Source organism: Amblyraja radiata, chromosome 12 (assembly GCF_010909765.2).
Source record: "Amblyraja radiata isolate CabotCenter1 chromosome 12, sAmbRad1.1.pri, whole genome shotgun sequence".
Classification (NCBI taxonomy): Eukaryota; Metazoa; Chordata; class Chondrichthyes; order Rajiformes; family Rajidae; genus Amblyraja; species Amblyraja radiata.
The window spans coordinates 11,189,753-11,205,691 of NC_045967.1; positions in this window are offsets into that span (position 1 = coordinate 11,189,753).

Genomic DNA, 15,939 nt, shown 5'->3' on the forward strand with positions numbered 1-15,939 from the left:
TGTGAGTCTGCGGAATTCTCTGCCTCAGAGGGCGGTGGAGTTCGGTTCTCTGGATACTTTCAAGAGAGAGCTAGATAGGGCTCTTAAAAATAGCGGTCAGGGGATATGGGGAGAAGGCAGGAACGGGGTACTGATTGGGGATGATCAGCCATGATCACATTGAATGGCGGTGCTGGCTCGAAGGGCCAAATGGCCCACTCCTGCACCTATTGTCTATTGTCTTGCATTTTTCTTATACCCTTTCACATGATACTCAGTGAGTCAGACTGCGGCTTTCAAAGTTAGTGTCAACTTTTTTAGTAATAGTAATCAAATCAAGGGTCATGCAAAAAGGAAATTAGAGTTTTTTTTGTTTTGAGTCTTTGCAATATGTTGCTGACTTTTATAAAATGTGTTGTAGGGGATTTATTGTTTTGGGTCAAGTCCTGGTCAGTGGAAAGTCTCCTTCATTCTTTTCCCGTTTCTGTTCCTTGTTATTGTTTCTTGTCCCCTGTATTTTAGTCTTCTTATTAAGAGGAATATGCAGGTAGACAGAAATGCTGGAGAAACTGAGCAGGTGAGGCAGCATCTATGGAGCAAAGGAAATAGGCGACGTTTCGGGTCTCAACCTGAAACGTCGCCTATTTCTGTCGCTCCATAGATGCTGCCTCACCCGCTGAGTTTCTCCAGCATTTTTGTCTACCTTTGATTTTCCAGCATCTGCTGTTCCTTCTTAAACAAGAGGAATATGCAAGTCTTATATTCCACTGATTGTTTTTTTGCAGTATTTTATTATTCAGGTTTGCTTTTGAGCCACAAACTTACATGATCCAGATTTAGGTCATGTTTAGAATATACTCTATTAGTTTTATTGGGGTGCAGAAGATGGCATTTAGGTCCTGTTCTTCAGACGAGTTCCCCTTTAAAGACAAATAGTAGGCGGTGAGCATAAGAAGATTACGAGTTTAAATTGAAGGCTGGAGATTTGATTGCATGTGCCCAGAACTCATTTTCATACAGTGCTCTGTGATATCTACATTGCCAAGCACAGTCTATCAGATGTGATGCAAAATTAAGGCATTATTTACCAAACTGAAGAATAATAAAAAGGAACAATTTGAGGAGGCGCAGAGAAGGTGTGATTGAAGTTGAGTAACCTTGATTCTGGGGTTGTAAGGCATGAAGGTTGATCCCATTTGCTCTGTGGATTAGCTCAACTCCAGCTGGTAGCTTGCAGCAGGTGAGTGATGTTATTGTAATGCAGTCTAGGGATTGTAATGCAATCTAGGGATTGTAATGCAATCTAGGGATTGTAATGCAGTCTAGGGATTGTAACGCATGCCGGATATTGAGGGGCAAAGTCCGGTGAACACACTCCACAAACAAGGGAAGGAATATCCCCACAAGGGGCTACATGAGTGACAAGGGTGTTCTCTATAAAGATAGGCACGAACACCACTATGACACAGATATAGACACAAAGTGCTGGAGTAACTCAGCGGGTCAGGCAGCATCTCTGGAGCACATGGATGGGTGGCATTTCGGGTCGGGACCCTTATTCTGATTGAAAGTAGGGGGTGGGGAGGAGAAAGAGTTGGAGGTGAGAAAAGACCAGCACAATCAGATCAGGGACCTTTCTTATCGGCAACAGATGACCTCAGGCAGGGGTGGTGCTCTAGTATGACACTATTGAATGTATAGACACTGAGAATGTATGAAGAGTTTTTGTGAAGTTTTTGTTATGTATTTAATTTTTATTCTGAATAAAGTTTATTCAAAATAAGTCAAAATGCTATATATATATATATATGAGGTAAACTGAAAGAAGTGTTTTGGGCAATGATGCATCTTTGCTTAATACCAGTCTGCCCATAGAACAGTACAGTACAGGAACAGGCCCTTTGGCCCACAATGTCTGCCGAACATCATCTAATCTCCATCAGGACCCCTCTCTTCCTAAATGCATGTATATCTTATCCCTTTTCACATATAGAATAGAATAGTTTCTTTATTGTCATTGTAACATGAACCATGTACAACGAAATTGTAAAATGTCAGCCAGTCAGTGCACCATTCAAACATTTCTAAAAGCTAACGATACATACAAGGTAAAATATTTAAAAAAAGATAAACAACTAAAATAAATATCATGAAAATAGCACGCATAAACACCCAGCCCTACATCCTTCTGTCGATTTCACAGTCTCTTATTATGTATCGCCCCTGCGTTCCTTGGCGGCTACATTTAGTGCCTTTATAGCAGTGGGGTAAAAACTGTTTTTAAGTCTGTTTGTCCTTGTCCTTGTAGATCTGTACCGTCTGCCTGACGGTAACAGTTCAAACAGGGAGTGTCCGGGGTGGGAAATGTCCTTTATAATACTCTGGGATTTTTTGATGCAGCGGGAACTGTGTAAGTCCTCCAAGGTAAGGAGAGGGCAGCCGACAATCCTCTGGGCGTTGTCAATGGCCCTCTGGAGCGCTTTCCTCTGAGCCGCTGTGCAGCTGGTGTACCATACGCATACACAGTATGTTAGGATGCTCAGCCAGAGCCCCTGCAATTTTTTCTCAAGATTCCCACAGTTCCTAGGATAAATCTGATCCTAGGATAAATCTGATCCAGTGGAGTTATCTATCTTCATATGTTTTAATAAATCCAGAACATCCTCAACTGCAATACAGACTAATCTCAAGACATTGTTATTAACATTCCCAAGTTCCACAGCCTTCATGTCCTTCTCCATGGTTAAAATAGTGGAGAAATATTCATTGAGGACTTTGCCCATCTCCTGTGGCTCCACATAGAGGACCACTTTGGTTTCTGAGGGGCCCTATTCTCTTTCCAGTTACTATTTCCCCTTAATATACTTCTTCTTGCATATGGCATGCACAGTCTAAAGTTGTAAGACAACTTGTTCTGTTTGATCTTCTGTTTGTGCACGCCAGGTTGATTGCATTCATCGAAACAGGGTGGACCACGTGAAGGTTGCAATCTCCCACCCCCCCTTAATATACTCATAACATCTCTTTGGATTCTCCTTAATCTTATTTGTCAGAGCAATCTCACGCCCCCTTTTTGCCTTCCTAATTCCCTTCTTAAGCATCCTCCTTGATCCCCTTTACTCCTCCAGGGACCCATGTTTTCCTTTTCCTGACCAAAGCATAAATTTCTCTCATTATCTAGGATTACTTATTCCCACCTGCCTCGATCTCTCGTTATCGCACGTTTAAAAGCCTTGCATTCTGTGGATATCCCTTTGCTGGCTAGCTTACAGTGTGTGTGGACTTTCAGAAGGCCTTTAATAAAGACCCAGAATAGAGGTTAATGTGAAAAATTATAGCCTATAGAATTGGGGGTAAACTGGAATGGGTTGAACATTGGTTAATAGACACGAAACAGAGAATAGGGGTGTGAGGGTCTTTTTGCGTTGTAGACACTGGCTACAGGGATTCCACAGGAATCAGTGCTTGTGTCTGAAATCAGTGACCACCAGGTCAATAAAAGCATCTGCCCCACAACTATCAGGCTGACTAACACTACTCAACACTAACTTCAACTACAATCTTCTGTGGACTGTCTTTATTTGCACTAAGGAAGTTGGGTTTTTTGTGCACTAGTATTATGGTTGTTAATTTACTGATTTGTAATTTATTATACATTAACTATACGTATTGTCCTCACAGGCGTGTTATGCTGCTGCAAGTAAGAATGGAATTGTTATGTTGTCGGTACATATGACAATTAAACATTCTCAACCTGGCTCTTGACTCTTGTGACCTCTCTATTCACAATACACATTTGATGTGGGAACTGAATATAATATTTCTAACTCTGCCAATAGCATGAAACTGGCTATAAATGTAAGTTAGAAAGGAAATGGTATGTTAGCCTTCATTGCAGGAGGGTTTGATAGACCAGTTCAGATTGATTAACAGATGCAGCATGGAAACAGGGCCTTGGTCCACCGATTTCACGCTGACCATCACTTGGGGGGAACCAGCAGGTGGTGGCAGAGTTTGTGGGTTTTGGATACACTGTTTAGTTTAATTTCGAGATAAGGACTGGAAACAAGTCCTTCGGCCCACTTATTCCTAGCCGACCATCAATCATCTGTTCACATTAGTTCCATGTTATCCCACTTCCTCTTCCACTATGGGGAAATTTATAGAGGCCAATTGATCTACGAACCCGCACGTCTTTGGGATGTGGGAGGAAACCAGAGCGCCCAGAGGAAACCAATGCCGTCACAGAGAACATGCAAACCCCACACAAACAGCACCCAAGGTCAGAATTAAACTCGGGTATCTGGAGTTCTGAGGCAGCGGCTCTACCAGCTGTTCCATTGTGGCACCCTCCATACTGTGTGCAAACTCCACACTGTCAGCACTCGTGGTCAGGATCAAACCCGGGTCTCTAGCGCTTTGAGGCAGCAGCTCTACCACTGTGCACCCGATCTGTTGAAGAATTTTGCTTTGTACCATCTTGTGGACTTTAATCCGTATTTTGTATTATCTACACTGATATTGTTATTACCATTTTGCTTCTTTCCTGCTCTGCTGTAGTTTGATACAACGTGTTACGTTTGGATGTGGTACAGGTATCAAAGAGTCTTTGTAATCCATACTGACAGGCTGGTTCCCTGTTATGTAGCAGTAGTTTGTAGAAAGAAAGACCACAGAGAGAAAAAAAATCTTTACCGAACATGAAATGTGCAGCCTACCATAAGTAAATCATGTGTTAAATCTGCAGCAAAAAATACCAGGATCATAACATGAACAAACTGAGTATGATTTCAATGGAGAATGTATTTTCAGTGACAGGATAAATTCCATCCTAATTAAGAGTCGTACTATCAATGCAACTTGTCACTTTTATATTTATTGAATTTACTGATCATTCGTTCTACATTAATGATCACAATATTGGGCCTGTCCCACTTAGGCGATTTTTTCAGCGACTACAGGCGACCAGGCAGTTTTCACATGGTGTTCTAGTCGCCACTTTTTCAGCGACCTGCTACGACTGTGACAGTCGCCGAAAAAATCGCACAAGTGGGACGACCCTTAAATACAAAACTATTTAAACTAGGAAACCATACATTTCAGTGCAGCAGGTTACATATTTTAAATCAAAACACAGTTAATTTTAAAACATTATAAATCTGTCCGTTGGTTTATGTTTAAATCAATGAAATATGGTTGCTTTGAAATATAAAAACAAGATAAATAGCAGGAGTGGGCCACACTGCTCTTCGAGCCAACTCGGCCATTCAATACTGTGTGTGGCTGCTTCAAGCTGTGCGTAGGCCAAAGCAGGTGTCAAAGCCAAGTGTCACTACCAGTGGCGGATTGGCCAGGGTGTCAGCTTGCCCGATGGCAAGTGGGCCCCTGATGAAGTGATAGCAAGTGATGGCAAGTGGGCCCCTGTTAAATGATAGCATTGTAGTTGTGGGTGGGCCCCCTTTGTCTCCTGGCAACCAATATTTTTAGACCCAGTCCGCCACTGGTCACTACCTGCTGAGGTTCTATCTGTCCCTGGTGTTGCAAAGGATGGGCCTGGCACAGATGCCGCACAATGTGCCAGTCAGCTGGACATTGCCGCACCACCAGTCCTTTGTGGAAAGGTTGTTCCGGACCAACACCTTTGACCACAGGTCCATCAGGCAGTGGTCAGCACGGAACATCCTGCAGGCACTGCAGGGAAATGACTCCATGGATCCTGTGGCGTGGTTCCCAGAGCAGACTGTGTGGGGTTTGCATGTTCTCTGTGACGGCATGGGTTTCCTCTGGGCGCTCTGGTTTCCTCCCACATCCCAAAGACGTGCGGGTTCGTAGATCAATTGGCCTCTATAAGTTTCCCATAGTGTGTAGGGAGTGGAAGAGGAAGTGGGATAACATGGAACTAATGTGAACAGATGATTGATGGTCGGCTTGGAATAAGTGGGCCGAAGGACTTGTTTCCATGCCTTATCTGTAACTTAAACTAAACAGTGTATCCAAAACCCACAAACTGCCACCACCTGCTGGTTCCCCCCAAGTCACATCTCACATATCCTGCTTTGGAAATATAATCACTATCTTTTCTTCATCATTGGCCTGAATCCTGGAACTCCCTGTCTAAACTCTCTTGTTTCTACAAACAAAAGGGAGGGAAATTGAATTATTTTTAAAGGGCATCTGTGCTGTTGACTTCCTGAAAGAAAAGTGTATGCTTAAAATTAGTTTAGGATAAATGTCTTCACTCAGAGGATGGTCAACATTTAGAATTCTCTGTCCCAGGATATTATTAAAAACAACTCCGGTAATATTTAGATAGCTAGATAGATAGAAGATTGTACAGCACAGCACAAGAACAGGCCCTCCGGCATGCAATGTCTGTACCCAAGATGATGCCAAGACCAAATATATTCTACCTGCACATAATATCAGGGGTGTGATATTATGCCACTGATCAACTGGATTGTACGAGGAAAATTACAGGAAAATGCTTGGGAGTAATTGGATGAAAAATCCTCCGTTATTTTAAAATCTACATTTTGAATGATCTTAATGTCATATGCCCCCTGGTGGACAGTCACAAAATCATGGACTTCATCAACTTCTCTATCTCCGCTACATTGACGACTGCATTGGTACTACCTCCTGCACCCATGCAGCACTCATGGACTTCATCAACTTCACCACCTATTTCCATCCTGCATTCAAATTACTTGGACCTTCTTCAACACCTCCCTCCCCTTTCTTGATCTCACAGTCTCCATCACAGGAAATAGACTATCGGCTGATGAATATTACAAACCCACTGACTCCCACAACTATTTTGACTACACTTCTTCCCACCCTGCTTCCTGCAATGACTCTAAGCCCTACTCCCAATACCTCCGTCTACGCTGCATCTGCGTCCAAGGTGAGGTGTTCAATACCAGGACATCTGAGATGACCTCATTCTTTAGGGAACGGGGATTCCCCTCTCCCATCATAGATGAGGCCCTCATTCGAGTCTCCTCGGTACCCCACAGCTCCGCCCTTGCTCCCCCTAGTCGCAACAGAGACAGAGTCCCCCTAGTCCTTACCTTCCACCCCATCAGCTATCGCATGCAACACATAATCCTCCAAAATTTTCGCCACCTCCAACGGGATCCCAACACTAGTCACATCTTCCCATCTCCACCCCTTTCCGCAGAGACCATTCCCTCTGCAACTCCCTGGTTAACCTATCCCATCCCACCCAAACCAACCTCTCCCCAGGTACCTTCCCCTGCAACCGCAGAAGATGTAACACCTGTCGCTATACCTCCTCCCTCGACTCTGTCCAGGGACCCCGACAGTCCTTTCAGGTTCGGCAGAGGTTCACTTGCACCTCCTCCAACCTTATCTACTGTATCTGTTGTTCACGATGTGGACTCTTATACATCGGCGAGACCAAATGTAGACCAGGCGATCGTTTCACGGAACACCTTCGCACAGTCCGCCTAAACCTACCTGATCTCCCGGTTGCTAAACCCGTTAAGTCTCCTTCCCATTCCCACACTGACCTTTCTGTCCTAGGTCTCCTCCATTGTCAGAGTGAGGCTAAACACAAATTGGAGGAACAGCATCTCATATTTTGCTGTGGTATGAATATTGATTTCTCTAACTTCAAGTAACCCCAGCATTCCATCTCTCTCTATACCTTCTCCACCCAAGTCACACCAGCTTCTCATTTTCACCTAACAAACAGCTACCAATGGCCTGTTTCCTTTATCATCGTAACTTTTTTTGCATATCTTTCATTCATTGTTCTTATCTCTCGACATCATCGTCTTTATCTCTCGTTTCACCTTTTTCCCAACCAGTCTGAAGAAGGGTCTCCACCCGAAACGTCACCCATTCCTTCTCTCCAGAGATGCTGCCTGTCCTGCTGAATCACTCCAGCTTTTTGTGTCTATCTTCGGTTTAAACCAGCATCTGCAGTTCCTTCCTACACAAATGCTAAGACACAAAATGCTGGACTAACTCAACGGGTCAGGCAGCATCTCTGTAGAAATGGGTAGAGTTTCGTCTGGAGACCCTTCTTCAGATATGAGCGAGTGACGTGGGTGAGTATGGGTCAGAGGCAACCAAGGAGAGGGTCACAATGCAATATATGGGCACCACCTGTGTCCGTCTTAACTCAAAGTCTTACTGCAAAGTTTTTGTCACTTTTTACAAAACTTTGAGAAGCTTAGGCCAGATCAGAATTTGCATTCAACAGCAATGAGTGAGAATGCCAGGAGATAGGGACATTAATATCCACCCTTAGTTTAGCCAAGGTGTGGCTCAAATAAAGTATGTTCATAGAAATATTAATCATAATTAGGGAATTTTATGGGAGAGGTACGGATTTTTTGCCCAATCAAGTTTATCTGACCTTTTTACTCTTAATGAAGTAGTCCCATAGTTCTTTCTGTTCACAATATCCTTTGACATTTTATCTTTATCAAATTACTTAAGGTACAAAGGACATGATCAATAAAATATGGGACAGCCCAGAACTTTGAAACTTCACCTTTCAGTGACTGAGGTGATGATAGCTGTAAGAACTAAGGTCAGATCAGTGCTAAAGCAATAGAATTGTTAATGCCACTTTCATTTCCAAGTGTGGTGGTTTGGGTTGAGTTGAGTTTAATTTATTGTCACGTGTACAGAGGTACAGTGAAAAGCTTTTTACTGCATGCTAACCAGTCAGCAGAAAGACAATACATGATTACAACCGAGCCATCCACAGTGTACAGATACATGATAAAGGAAATAACATGGATAACGTTTAGTACAAGATAAAGTCCAGTAAAGGCCGATCAAAGATAGTCATAGGATCTCCAGTGTGGTAGATAGTAGCTCAGGTAACTAGATGGTTCCTAACAGCTAGGAAGAAACTGTCCCTGAATCTGGAGGTGTGCGTTTTCACACTTCTGTACCACTTGCCTGATGGGAGAGGGGAGAAGAGGGAGTGACCAGGATAAGACTGGTCCTTGATTATGCTGGTGGCCTTGCTGAGGCAGCGTAGATGGAGTCAATGGAAGGAAGGTTCCTGGATGTCATATATTAGGTATGTTACAAAACTTACCTTCAGCAGCGCTGCAGTTCTGCCGCTGCCCGTGTGCGCGACTTTGGCGCCTTTGAGAGGGGGCGGGTTTAAAATGCGATTTTTCTGCAGCCTATTCAAATCGATCTGTTAGGCTGTTTAGTTGCTCAAGAAAAATCGCTTCGACTGCCGTTTAATAAAGTTTATTAAAATTAGCGCTGGATAATTTAATTGTTAGAGTAAATTAAAAATCATCTTCTAAAGCCGTGAACGCCAACAACGGAACGGATCTCATATAAGGGACAAGGCAAGGTAGGCTGTTTATTTTTACATTAAAAAGTACTTCTTAAGATCCCTTTAATCAAAATTTTAAGTTACGAGAAGGTGACTTGGAGCCCATCCGAACCAGCAGTATTTTCCATGCCGACATGGGGCTCAAATACACTGCAACCGCAACGTTCCAAACCAGCGCGTTCCACAAAATCCCACTCGCAAGATGATTTAAATGGCCATTAATTTACAGCAATTAAACACTAAATTCCTTCCATTTGGCCTATAAATTTATGACAATGAGATTTTAAAATCATATTTTATTGTGAATTCTTGTGTGAATGTTATTTGGACATTTAGGCTATTTAAAAATGTAAATCTTTTCTTAAGAAATGGATAGATGTTTAGATCTAGTAATTGAATTTTGGAATTAGCTACAATTGGGTAACTAACTAATTATATGCTTTAATTTCAGGTCATCCAAGTAAAATTGTTTAATATTTGTTTCAGAATGCTTCAATCTACAATAACTGAAAATTTCTTTCAGTTCTCTTACTTTTTAATAAAGTTATGGCCATTTGACTGTCCTTGATCACAGCTTTTGTGTTAAGACAATGGAAAAGCAATAGGGAACAAGATGCTAATTTCCGAGTATGAAAATGGCCATAACCTTTTTAATACTGAAGAGATGAAAGTGAATTAGGTGTCAAATTAAACTTCTTTTTACGCTTTATCTGATGGGATAAATTGCACTTGATTTTTAAAATCTCAAAATGTTGTAACATTGCTACATATATTCGTTGTGACCCATTGGGGCCATGGGCAGAAATTGCTTTTAAAACATGGGGGGGGGGGGGGGGGGGGAGATGGGGACACAAATTCCTGGCGGCCCAGTGACAAGTGTGCAAGACAACTATCAAGGGAAATGATGGGTAAAAATTACTAAATAACGTGGGTGAATGAGGGACTGTACCTGCACACCAGGAAGCCCGTGCTCGCAGTCCGGAGCCCTTAATGCCCGTCCTATACCCGTTTAAATCTTTCCCATGACATCCACCAATACATCCAAAGTTCAAATGGTAATTGTACACGCATCAGACATTTTTAAGAAATTCTCCCGTGAATTTTATTCAAAGGAACGCCGCGTCAGTAATACTTGAAGGTCAAAACACAATTATATTTACGGAGGAATGCATATCATTGTATAACGATGGCAGTTAACAAGCGCTAACAGTGGCAGTTAACAAATCAGTTAACAAATCATTTTCGTCTCAGAGGAATCAAGTGATAAATGACTCCAATCATTCTGCAGAACTCATTAAACCCGAGAGCTTTTTAAAAATTAAAAATTCCAAGGCGGTTTTGCTGCAACATGTTTCACAAAGCATGGGGGGGGGGGATTGTCCCCCACCTCTCAAAGCATGGGGGGGACAGATCCCCCCCCAGGATTTCCGCCCATGCTTGGGCCATATGGTGGTAAGGACCCAATGGGCCACAGCCCTACTCCGGCCTGGCTCACCCACTGCAGAACAGGCCACCCGCCTGTAGAGGGAGCCGCCGAACCCGAGGACCAGAGAGGAGGGTGGAGGGAGATGGCGACGACGGAGATCACTAGAACGCGGTAAGAAAAACTGGGGTCTTAAATTCTGCACCCTCAAGGTCGGCTGCGGGAGGCACCCCTGGGCCAAGGAAGGCTGAAGGTAAGGCAAGGCAATGGTTCGCTGGACGATCCGGAATGAGATGACGGCTGCATTGGGACTATGTGGCCAGCGGAGGCTGGGATTTTGAAAATGGTGCCAAAAGCTGGCGACTCCAGCAAACGCTGGGATTTTTCTGTAAACTCTGTACTTAATCTGGGATTGTATTTATGTATGGCAATAATTATACTGAACTGTATGCAAAAGAAGGATTTCACCTCACCTTAGTACCTGTGATAATAAAGAACCATTGTGCCAAATAATCAATGTGAGTTGGTGGGATTCACCATGAGATGGAACACATGATATCCAATCTTTCCTCTCAACTTGCCTGTCCAGTCTCTACAACGCTTGATTCCCAATGGCCCAATAATCTTTGAATAAACATCCACAGGTATCTGGGACAGGCAGCATGGAGGCACAGCAGTAGAGTTGCTGCCTTACAGCGCCAAAGACCCGGGTTCGATCCTGACTACGGGTGCTGTCTGTACGGAGTGCGTGGGTTTTCTCCAAGATCATTGGTTTCCTCCCATATTCTAAAGACGTACAGGTTTGTAGGTTAATTGGCTTGGTATAAATGTAAATTGACCCTAGTGTGCTTAGGGTAATGTTAATGTGGGGGGGATCTCAGGTCGGTGCGGACTCGGTGGGCCAAAGGGCCTAATTTCACGCTGCATCTCTAAAGTCTAAAGATAATTCTTAGGAAGGCGATTCCTATTAATCTCATTCTCAAGTGTGTCATCCTTTTCCTGAGAACATGGAGCCCTATTTTAGATTGAATCTCCAGGCAAAAGATCCTGACCATATGTCATATTTCACAGTGACATCTTTACTAAATCCAAAAATCGTCACAACTCTAGCTGTCAGTAAGTATTAAAATAAAATGGGGCCTCTTTTCTCTAGAAAAGAGAGAAATGAGCCCGTCCCACGTAGGCGACTTTTTAGACGACTGCTGGAGACTATGCGGTCGCCACATGTCCGCGGGTGGTTGCCGGGGAGTTGCCTTCATGGTTGTGAGGAGTTCCCACATTCTGGGAACTAGTCGCAGCCTCATTATGGTCGCCGCCAGAACCAAGGATAACCGACCGGTAATGTTAAATGTCTGCCGAGCTTCACAGCCGTGTATCTCTGGCTTCTTAAAAGTTGTCTCCACTCCTTCTCTCCCCTCTTTTAAAGGACTTACTTGACCCTTCCCGTATACCGTCACCGTCTTAATTACAGCGCCAACCTTCCTGTGGATCGATGAAAGTCTTTGTGAAAGGATTCCGTCAGACGAGGTCAGGAAGTTGATTCAACTTATAGGAAGTCTAAAATGAGTGGCCATAAATTTTACAGGATCATCATTAAATCCAAAGGTACATTCATCCAGAATGGTCAGATGTTTGAACCCGGATCTCTGGCGCTATAAGGCAGTAGCTCTACCGCTGTGCCACGCTGCCGCCCCTGTGGAGAGGTAGATTGGCTGGGGGAGGGGAACGTGGAAACAGTGACGGAGCTGGCAGGCGATGGGCGGAGGCAGCAAATGGCCACAGACGATGGAATGTGATAGGAAAAGAAGGTGAAACTTGGAACCAAGGGCAGTCGGGATCTGCTTGAAGTACAACCGCGAGAGTGAGCAAAGGGAAGCCAACATTTCACATGTCACCATGAACCAGCCACCACAGTGATCATCACTATGGCTCCAACTCCATCACAGTCAAAGTACTACCCTAACACTGACACCTGTGGGGTGGGAGATTGCAACCTTCACGTGGTCCACCCTGTTTCGACTAATGCAATCAACGTGGTGTGCACAAACAAATAGATCAAATAGAACAAGTTGACCTACAACTTTAGGCTGTGCACGCCATACGCAAGGAGAAGACTGACTCCAGGAGAAACATCTTACAATATACTTGGTACGACCCTTGAAGAATCCAAACAAACCAAGTATCTTGGCATCAAATTGCAGAATGATCTGCGTTGGAATGGTCAGACTCATCATGCAACGGTGAAAGCAACAGGTGTCCTAAACTTTCTGAGGCGCAACTTTCATCATTGTTCAACTTCTGTCAAGGAGAAGCTATACTTCACCCTCGTTAGACCTCATTTGGACTAAGCAGTTGCAGCATGGGACCCATACACAAATAAAAACATTTCTTCCATCGAACGTGTCCAAAGACAGGCAGCTCGATTTGTTACTAACACCTATGAGAGAGAAGCGAGTGTCACCAAACTTCTGAATTCTCTGGGGTGGAACCCTCTCCAAGACAGACGTGAAGCTCACCGTTTGACCTGTTTTTACAAAATGTTAAATGGTCAGCTCGACATATACTACAAGACCTACACCAAACCCAAACCAATTAGGAGCAGACGAGGGCATTCAATCCAATTTGTGATCCCAGCTACAAAGACAGATGTGTACAGCAATTCGTTCTTCCCCCGCACACACAATTAAAGCATGGAATAATCTCCACCCTACTATAGTTACCCAACCAGATGCAACTAAATTTAAAGTAGCTCTTTCTTCCCAATAACCCTTTCTGGTTTAAGCCCTCCCTTCACCACCTCCAGTTTAAATTCCATTTGGAATATTTTGGAGGACCAAGAAACCAAGACTCCTGTAACCATGATGCTGTTCAGAAGGTCAGACAAGTAGAGGAAGGAAGACCTCTACTTAATAAAACTTGCTCTAAATATACCCACAGCTATTCTGGGATGTCATACCTTGATCAATCATCTACTTATGGATGAATGATTGAAGAAGCACTCCTTCTGATATACTGAGAGTCTCCTGCATGGAACAACAGTTTCCCAACTAACATTTCAGTTATCTTTGAATCTTTATTTAACATGTAATAAACATATAACTTAAACCATCATTAAAAATGTGAGATAATCAGAAGAATGTCTATCTTTGGCCACCATAAGCATCAAATGGTATGGAATGTAAGTGTAATATTGAACACATTTCTCATCCATCTCAGCATCTTATAATATTAGTACTGAGAAATGGCAAAAACTCTGATCGGTAAAACAGTGTGTCTTGTTAAATTTGTTCTAGATTCTGTTTCACAAATCCGTGTTACAGAGGCAGGAAGACCAAAGTTAACCTTTCCAATGTGGGCAATAAAGCAATTGGGCCGTGGCTGGTGTGGATATTTGCTTGAAAGTTTAGTTTAGTTTAGAGATACAGCGTGGAAACAGGCCCTCCGGCCCTTGCCGACCAGCGATTCCCCGTATACTAACGCTATCCTGCACACTCTAGGGACAATTTTACAATTATACCAAGACAATTAGCTTACAAATCTGCACGTCTTTGGAGTGTAGCAGGAAACCGGAGACCTCGGAGAAACTCAACGCAGGTCACGGTGAGAACGTACAAACTCCGTGCAGACAGCACTTGTAGTCAGGATCGAACCCGGGTCCCTGGCGCTGTAAGTCTGGAAACTCTGCGCCACCGTGCCACAGGGATTGGTTCAAAATGTAATCCTTCTACTTATTATCCCCCACACGTTACCCCTCACCCACTACATCTCAAATCACAACAATCTCCGTGTTTGTTGACAACTCTCAGCTTTCTCTCCATACGCTAAAGCTCTCATCCCTTAACCTTGACTGAATGCTAGTCAACATGGTATTTCCCATATGGCAACAAGGAATAGAAGTGCGAAAACGCACACCCCCAGATTCAGGGACAGTTTCTTCCCAGTTGTTATTAGGCAACTGAACCATCCTACCAACAACTAGAAGCAGTCCTGAGCTACTATCTATCTCATTGGAGACCCTCGGACTATCTTTGATTGGACTTTATCTAGCACTAAACGTTATTCCTGTTTTCTGTACACTGAGGATGTCTCAATTATAATCATGTATTGTCTTTCTGCTGACTGGTTAGTTTTTAAGCTTAAAAGCTTTACACTGTGCCTCGGTACACATGACAATAAACCAAACTAAACTCAACATGCACGCCCCCAAGCCTTCTGAAATCTCTCTCTCTCGTTCAACCTTTCTTAAAACTCCCTCTTTCAGGCTTAATCTTAATATTGTCTGGTGAGTCTTGGCAACCAGTTTAAAGTTCAAATGAAGTGTCCTGGCCAACTTTATTTACAATAAAAAGACTGCTAATAAATATGTTGTTGCTGTGACTGATAATAAATAGGTTAGAAATTAAGTTGTTTTTTTAATGTCGGGTCATAAAGTGCATTCTAATATCCAGAATACTATAGAAAAAATAATCACCTTCAGGTTTTAGTTTAGTTTAGAGATAAAACATGGAAACAGACCCTGCGGCCCTCCAAGTCTGTGCCAACCAGCCTATACACTGGTTTAACTATACACTGTACATTAACGCTATCCTGCACACTAGGGACAATTTACAATCTTTAGCAAAGCCAATTGACCTACAATTGACCTACAAACAACAATACAGAGTGGAGGTGCAGAACCTGGCAGACTGGTGCGCACGTAACAACTTGTCACTAAACACCTCTAAGACCAAGGAGCTGATTATTGACTTCAGGAGAATTCACCATAATGGAGAATTCACCATAATGGAGAATACGCCCCAATCTCCATCTACGGGGAAAGTGTGGAGAGAGTGTCCACCTTTAGGTTTCTGGGCACTCACATTTCAGAGGACCTCACATGGTCCACCAACACCGCTGCGCTGGTCAAGAAGGCTCAGCAACGACTGTTCTTCCTGAGGACATTAAAAAAGACTGGTATGCCCCAACAGCTGCTGACAACCTTCTACCGCTGCACCACAGAGAGCATATTAACGTATGGCATCTCTGTGTGGTATCTCAGCTGCACGGAGACGGAGAGGAGAGCTCTTCAGCGCGTCGTCCACAGAGCGCAGAGGATCATTGGGACACAGCTACCAGCCTTGGAGGGCATCTACCACACACGGTGCCTCAGGAAGGCCGTCAGCATCCATAAAGACTCCTCACACCCTTGTAACGGACTGTTCGA